At 35.1% G+C, this 8,744-nt stretch overlaps 1 long non-coding RNA gene across 1 annotated transcript; it reads right to left on the bottom strand.

Annotated features, from left to right (window-relative positions):
* Window positions 1-774: 774 nt before the first annotated feature.
* Window positions 775-6,470, bottom strand: LOC116109565. Its single transcript, XR_004124773.1, has 5 exons — window positions 6,294-6,470; window positions 3,152-3,249; window positions 2,517-2,627; window positions 2,045-2,162; window positions 775-1,131 (listed from the first exon to the last, which is right to left on the bottom strand). It is a non-coding gene; the product is annotated as an uncharacterized LOC116109565 (long non-coding RNA).
* Between the last annotated feature and the right edge of the window lie 2,274 nt (window positions 6,471-8,744).

Raw genomic sequence — 8,744 nt, 5'->3', positions numbered from 1 at the left:
AGGGAGGAAGACGTCGTCATTGATTTCCGGCGAGTTCAGATGCGATTTGGGTGGGATTTTAGAGAGAACAGAAGACAGCCGAAACCGTGAGAGTTTTTGTGAGAAAAACTGAAAGAGAAGAAGATGAGAAGGGGCTGCGACGCTGCGTGACAGAGAAAAAGAGAAGAAAGACTACGACAATGCGTGACAGAAAAGAAGAGAAGAATGGGCAGCGTGAGAGAAGACGATGGTTGCGTATTAGGGATTAAAATTGTGGACCGATTTTTTCGCCGGTCCAAGATTCACTTATATTATCCGATTTTCAACCAGTTTAAAACAGCTTAATACATATTAACGGGTTTGAGGGTAACCCGAACCGGACACGTGACCGATTCACGGTCCAACCGATTGGATCGATCGGTCCAGTCCGGCTTTTAAAACAGTGCTCGTAACACAACCCAATATCTTAAGGGACACCAATTACCTTTAGGCACAACTCTGTTATCATGTCAATCCGTTATGACACCTCAGAAGATGACCAAACAAAGTTTTCTTCAATTCACATTATCGAAAACTAAAAGCAACCAAATACCTTTCTTCTATCCTTAAAAACATTTTTATCTACCACAATCTACCTTTAAAAGACGGATTAAAAAAGGTTTTGACTGTTTAAAAGTGTTTTTGGTTATTTTAAATCGACTTTTTTATTACCTAAAAGTACTTTTCATAGTGCCAAAAGCACTGCCAAAAACCTACTTGACCGAATAAAAGTTCTGAAATCCATGCATCATATGATAATTAAAGTATAACCACTACATGATATGATAATTAAAGTACAACTTCTGCAATCCATACAATTCAAAGCACTCTCACATACACTTTTATGATAAGTTAAAGCTTTTTGCAGTCTATAATCATACAACAATTCGGTTAACAATCTTCAGATTTTAAAAGTCTTAGGATCATATGTATTTACATTATTTAGTTTGAGCTTTGAAACTCATAATCATGATATCGAAACTATTTAGGGCTACAAGTCTATATATGTAGTAAATCTGTAATGCTTGTCGAGGCCTCCAACATAGTCTTAATAATTCCCAGCTAAACAAAGTGTTTCCAACTCTTAATGTTGCTGAAGACCACACCCTCAGGCTGGCAAAGACCAATAAAAAACGTAATGAGAGAATTATTTAGCAGATAAAAGTGAAAACATATAGTGGCAGCAAAATGTTAAGTGAAAATATCACATAATACTTACAAATACAGGATCAATGACGCCTCTTTTTTCAAAAAGAGATCATGACACGATTTGTGGACTATTAGATTGGTTCAATTTGAATATTTGAACACTAGTCTTCCAAAGTTCAATATTTATGTGTCAGATGTGAATTTTAACCATCAAAGTGTACTAATCCCACCTCTACTAAAGATGTACACAATATACACATATATAGGAACCAGCCCTATCCTTAGTTTTAAAGTTACATTGTTTAACACCTTGTGTTGATGTCAAAAACATGAAAACTTAAATAATGTCACAAATCATGGATTATATCTCTAAAGGTAACATATTGTATTGCCAAAAAGCAGAATGGGATGGGTTAAAAATCGCAAGTGAATCTATAAATTAAACATACACATTGCCAAATCCAGGCTCCCAAGATTTTTGGCACTGCTTGACGCATGACACCCAGTGTTAGGGATGGGAAAAACCGGTTACCGAACTGGTTTGGGCATTTTCCAAACAGAACCGGAAAAACGGTTCAAGTAGAAATCCAAACCAAAGCGAACCGAATTACTGCTTGAACCGGTTCTAACTGAACCGATAACGGGTTCGGTTTTCGGATTTGTTTTCCCACCCTAGCCTGTGTCCTTCTCAAAACACAAAGCTTGTAATCAATTCCAAAAGCTGTAGATTATAATTGGATTACTATAATTGAGATGATAATTCATGACATGTTTGAATAGATTTAACCAACACTACCACCCAAAAGCATGATGGGATAGACCAAGTTGCAGTGAAGTTTTCTGTGCCTTAAGAGAAGAATTCTCATGAAGTTATTACCTTGATCCAGCGGTTTGTCCTATTAGCACGGTATTGGATGGCAAAGAATTAGGCATAGGATTTTGATATTTTGACTCTATCGAAGAATCTTCAAACATATTCTCCGCAAATAATCTGACTGAAATTTGAAATAAATATAATTTCAAATCTCATAGTACTTTAAGTTCAAAAATCTTTCACACCGCACCAAAAAAAGACCCAATGTGCGAATATGCTTTAAACATAAACAAAGAAATAAATAAATCAAAGAAATGATCTAAAAGCTAACAAATATAAGGACAGAGGCTCAATATGGTTAAAATCTTCCTTGGAAGCTCCATGCTATGATGCAGGCAAAAGATACCAAATAACTTAATGAAATTTGAAAAGAGGGAGGATTAACATTGGCTAACACGAAAATGAAGCACAAATATATGGAAATAGGTTTTATGTACAGATTAATGAACATTATAGAACTCAGATCAAATTGTACCTGACTTGTTGCAGCAGTATACATCTTCTCCTCAAACCTTCCAGCAAGTTCTTGAATTCATTCGATCCCTCTTGACAAGAAAAAAGAGATGCCCTCTTCAGTTTATCCATACTATGCAGAATAAACCATAAGTGAGTTCTGACCTGTGCAAGTATTGTTCTTCCCAGAAAAACCTTATTTGGTAATCCATAATGAAATGTAACAACCGAACCATGAAAGAAATTTTTGCAAAAGCACCAACTTGAAACTAACCTTAATTTCCATAATTTTCAAAATAAAACCATAAATCTCATAACTTTGAATTTCAAACTGAAGTTTGCATTTTAATCCATTGATTGGCCCTACCAGCTAGTGGGTCCATTTTTCGTTCTCACGCCACAAATGTCCAAAAGAGTAAAAGAGGTAGCACAATAACTTGTGATAGAAGACACTAGCTTTGTTGATAGTCCCACTCACAATACACCCTAAATAGTAATAGTTTCTGATTCTCTTTTGTTAGTTTATTGAAAAATTTAGTTAGCCATATACATCCCTGCCACTAATAGTAATAAGAGCTAAACTTTCAAAGACAAATTGTAAAACTATAGTGGTTTTAAAGCAATGCTTATAGTGGAAGGTAAAAGACAGATACATACATCTTGTTGACATTCTTTGACGCGAACCAGGCGGCAGATGAGTTCTCCATTCACCTGCATCCATAATGGTTCTTCTGGCAGCGAGCAGCCCTAAAAAACTAACTCCCCAAGGAAAAATTGGTAAATATTAAAAAGAAAACAGATATCATTTAATGTTTAAATTAAACAGCAAACCGCTTTCCAACAAAAAAATTATTTAATTTTTTTGATAGGAAATGACACAATTATTAACAGATAATTAACTTAAAATCAAAACATATCTCCTTTCAGCAAAACGTTACATTGTGGGAAATTAAACCAAACATAGCCCAGATGTACTTTGTTCAATTTCAGGCAATGCCGAGCCAAAATAGTTAACAAATAGATCCAAACTTCCAACAATCAATATGGCTAAACTAGGCCACTGATAGCTTGGTCAAATTTGCTCCATCATATCATACTTAACCATAATACGGCAACTTGCAGCGGTAGGGTACTTTGATATTGAGGGAAAACTGAGAGAGAAGAAAGGAACAAAAGTTTTGTAGCAACTCTTGGTTCATTCTTACCTATAATCTATCTTGAAATTGTGGCCATAATTTTGGTGAGCAATCAATGTCATGGTTAAGTTCATTATTTCAACGCTGGAATAAAGCTTTCCAAGTAAACGCTTTGCCCACACTCACTTATTCATTACAAATTGAGATATTAGCACCAACTTCTTGGTTGTTCATCATTTTGGTCGATCTAAAATAGACAAAGTCTTTTTACACTATGACTAACAATTATTCACTCCGATACTCACCTCAATTTTCATCATAGACACCAAAGGGCATAACAATACATTCAAAATGCCATTTTGTCTGGTACTGATGTAGGACAGATTCCTTAGGTTTTGTCCTACTTCTCATGGCATGAAACAATTGATATAGCAAACCATTCTTCAAAGATCTAAGGATGAGGGCTGTAGTGATGCAACCACTATGGATTCATTCAACAAAATAATTCAAGCAATGTATGAGACTACTTTGGAGGACTAGATACATGTGGCAACAAGAAATTGGATAACGGTGTGGAGGGACAAATGATTCCTTTCTTTATGGTACGATGTTAGTGGTGCAGATTCCATGTTTTAACTACCAGCGATACCACTCCAAAGTCATACATAGGGCCCCTTTTGATTAAAACTAGGATCTATACCACTAGGCGATAGACCATCTATCTAACCTTCTATTCACTTACCTCAATCTTGTTGATACCTAATCTAGTCTTGCCAATGTATGATGTAAATTCTCAAAGAACTGTTCCTAAATGGCATTGCCAACAGGTTTCATCGCTCTGACCATGATGTAAACAATTTTCTACCTTCTTAACTGGTTTTCCTGATTTATTTGGTTTTCTATTTTATGTAGGGATATGTGATTTAAGATTGATTTCAGTTAGTTTTGGTTTTCTTGTTCATTACAATTTTATAATTTGTCTTTTTCAATATGCTTTATAATGTTTCGTGTGGAAATTATTTTTTCGTTGATTCAACTTTTTCTCATGGATTCAAGAAATCTCTTGTACACCTCTCATGATTTAAAAGTTACTGCTCAGGGATTGAGTGTTGTGTGGTGGTTGTAACTTTTACACTAGAATATATCTAGGGCTTATCAATTCCATAGGGTAAATTAAACCTTCCTCTATACTAGTTGTCAACTTGGAATTGATAAACACTAGATAAGCTTAGAGTGGTAGCATGAACCCATAAACAATGCTCATCCATAGCGATGACTCTCAAATCCATCGGAGGTTTTCCAACCCACAAGAATTAGTTAAGCACAATGAAATAATCACAAAGGAAAATTCATAACATTATTATTGAAAACCATGAAACAGTTTGTATAACCAATTTGTATTAGATATTCCTATTATGACTAGATAAGACAGATAACACATTTCCTAATTGAACTAAGAAACAAAATTTGACTAAATAAAATTTTCAAAATTTAATATTCTTAACTAAAACTAAATCAACTAGGAATACTAATATGATAAAAAATTGTCCCACATCATACCCTCATTCTCATATGTTCACCGCACAAGGTGTTTTATACCACAAAAGGTAAGAAAAAACCAGACTTTTTAATTCTTCATGGAGCAAAAGATTCAATAAAAGATAAAAGAAACAAAAGAATGAACTAAAAGTTTATTGGTAAATAACCAAATGTAAGACTATATATCTCATGTACCTACAAATACTCTCATTTGTACCAGATTTGAAAACCTAAAACATAAGGAGAAAAATATATAGAAAAGAGGATTTAACCTACTAATGCACGGTAACCTATGTTATAAGATAATATCATCTAACATAAAGACTGGATAAGACGGGTTTCAAATCTCTTAAGGAAAAATCTAATCTACCTCAAAAGCACCAAATTAGCGTGTTGAGGTGGTGCACACACACTAATCATTAGTTGAAAATTGAATCTCATTAAAATTCTCAGTTCATCCAGAATCAACTAATTTCTCTCTATTCATTAACAATTAGAATGACAACTTCTAATGAGATTAAAATTTGTCAGCTCATAATCGGTGTATGACACCTCCTCAGCATTTAGACTAGACTTTCTCTCAGGAAACTCTCCACATCAAATGCCATTCCATAACTAATGATCTTGTGGGCCTTTAGCCATCATTCTCCAATCCAAGCAATTATCAGAACACGGCTTTTACGCAGTCTTTGGAAACAATATCTACAGTTGGTTAGATCTAACTTTCTCAGTTTAAAAATTTCTCATCTAAGACCCTGGAAGGAGTTTCCATTAAAACTCAATGCATAAGATCTAACCTCAGAGCACTCGGTAATAAATAAAGACCCTTGTATAAATTTAAATCCATCATTTCCCGAAGCTCATCCTCGCTACTTACCTTTTGGGTAAAAAGACTTCCAGAGCCATAGTAAAAAAAAAAAAAAAAAAAAAAAAAACTGCTTGTTTCGTAGGAAAACTTTGGTATTCCGGGAAAAATTGGAACTTTAGCCTTGCAAATACCCCTAAACAAGAATATCTGAAACTCAAACTAAAATACGAATACCCAGATAGAAAAAAAATACAAGAAAACGTTTTTACGCAAACATTTGTGTAAAAAAAAGAACACAGATCTAAATTAAGAGTACCTGATCATGGTTAGCGGTTGAAGGGGATAGTTTGGTAATTCTTTTAGACTTCTCACTGAGAGAAAAAGGCTTTCTTGATATTCCCATCCTTGTTTGATTTGTTTTATCGGAGAGGAGACTGAACGAAGAAGAAGAAAAAATAAACAGAGAGCTTTCTACAAAATGTTATCTCGTTAAGACTTGGATAAATTCCTTTTCTTTATTATATTTTGGGGACACTTATTGCAACTCTCGTAGTTTCAAACTTAACAAAAGCACCCTGGAAAATGGAGGTTTATTATTTACTTATAAACACCTTTTTCTAATATAACCACTATTAAAACTTTAAAAACAATGTTTTTTATCATATATTTCAAGGGTGTTTTAGTTGGGTTAGAATGTTATAATCTTAATTAGTTTCTAATTTCACTAATCCTAAATTGTTTTCTTGGATAATTAGGATGATTAAAATCTAAAAGCAAGAAAAATTCTTAAAACATAATGACCAATGCATTGAATAATTAAAAAAGTTTTACCATCAGGTGCCCCATTTTGATTACAATATTTGATCCATGTTGGCGATTGTTGTATCATGGTTGGATTTTAAATTAAATTAAATCGTCATTTATTTTGACAGGAGCTCAAGCAATTCTGAACATCTTTGGAACTGAAAAAAACAAAAATAAATAAATAAACTTTAGAAGGGAGACGGTATTATTAGTAAAACCTGTAAAAATTATTATTACCCCAATAGTTTACAAAACCTGTGAAAACCTCCCTGGAATATCATGGCTGATGTTAAAGTGAATAAATTTTTGTCCTAACTTGATTTCTTATCTATTTTTGAGTATTATTGTTTCCATATAAAGTTTTATTAACTAGAAAAAGAGTTTTTTTTTTTCATCTGCATCTTATTGTGCATGTTAGATCGTTTTTAAAAGCAAGTAGGAGATTGCATTGCTGAAATCTCATTTGAATATAGAGTTTGAAATTTAAGATTCGTAGGAAACCAAGAAGCTTCTTGGCATGAAGATTTGGAGAAAGAGTGAAATGCAAGACTAATTTGACATCAAAAGCAGCAATTCAACCACCGGTGGTCAAGTGAGGAGATAGAGATTCTTAGATATAATATTTAAGAGATTTTGAGTTCGATTTCTCTCAGTTACTAATAGAGGTGGTCATTAAAGAGTTTACTCAGTCGTTAACTTCAAAATCCCGAAAGATTAGCCCAGATGCTTGCAAGTTGGCTCACAAAAAAAAAAAAAAAAAAAAAAAAAAATTGCAAGGATTCTATATAAATGAGGAGGAGAAAACGACTGTTCCCACCCAAGGTTTAGCGAAAACCTAAGTTGCCACCCCTAGTTTCATAAACTCTATAATCCCTCCCTTAAATTAACGCAAAACGTTTAGTTTAATAGACAAAGGGTAAAATGATTACTCATGCTGCAATAAATCTGAAATTAAAATAAAAATTTCAAAACAACCCTCCATATCTTAAATTTATCTCAGAAGCACTCTCTCTCTAACATTTCTCTCATGGCGGCCAGACTTGACCTTTGCATGGGCCAACAAGCAGCGGCCAAATGGCTACTTCTTGGCCCTCGTGGTGGCCAAAATTTGGCTGCCGTGTGAGGGCCTTGTGGCCGCAAAATTCAGTCGCCATGAGGCCCTCATCCAATGTCCAAAATCTGGCCACCGCGAGGGCCAAGAAGCAGCAGCCAAATGGTTGCTTCATGGCCCTCATGGTGGCTAGATTTTAGCACCATAGCCTGCGGTGGTGGGAGTTTTAGAGAGGGGATGCCGATGGATCAAAGGGAGGTGTCGGGGTAGGTTTTCCTTACTAGAATTGGTCGAAAATTGGCAAGAAGCGCACAATTCCACTAAGTGGCGACCAACAATTTGGTGGTGTTGAGGGTTGGAGATGATAGGGGTTTTGATGAGGGAGGTGAGGGGATGTGTTTAGTGGTGTCGAGGCGTTCCAAAGACATCAGAATCAAGCCAATTTGGCCGGAAAACGACGATCGCAAGGCAGTGGAGGTCACAAGTTGGCAGCATAAATCCAATGCAATTGGGCCAAATTTTGGTCAAAAGGGGGTTGGGCGAGTGATTTTTGTTGGGTTTGGTGGATTTTCCGGCAAGGAAGCAGCCAAAATGGCCGTCGGAATTTATGAATCCATGGTTGGGTTTTGTCATGCGCAATAGGGTAATAGCACTCAGCAGTCATTTACTCAATAAGTGCCCACTTGCTCTTCATTTTAGACCTAGTGCAGCTTCTCCAACACTGAAATGGAATGTGGGGCAACACCACCATACTAAACGAATACCCAGATAGAAAAAATACAAGAAAACGTTTTAACGCAAACATTTGTGTAAAAAAAAGAACACAGATCTAAATTAAGAGTACCTGATCATGGTTAGCGGTTGAAGGGGATGTTTGGTAATTCTTTTAGATTCTCACTGAGAGAAAAGGCT

The sequence above is a fragment of the Pistacia vera genome, unplaced genomic scaffold (genome assembly GCF_008641045.1).
Source record: "Pistacia vera cultivar Batoury unplaced genomic scaffold, PisVer_v2 Contig582, whole genome shotgun sequence".
Lineage (NCBI taxonomy): Eukaryota > Viridiplantae > Streptophyta > Magnoliopsida > Sapindales > Anacardiaceae > Pistacia > Pistacia vera.
Note: the sequence above shows the minus strand (reverse complement) of the source record. Positions and strands in the feature narration are given on the sequence as shown.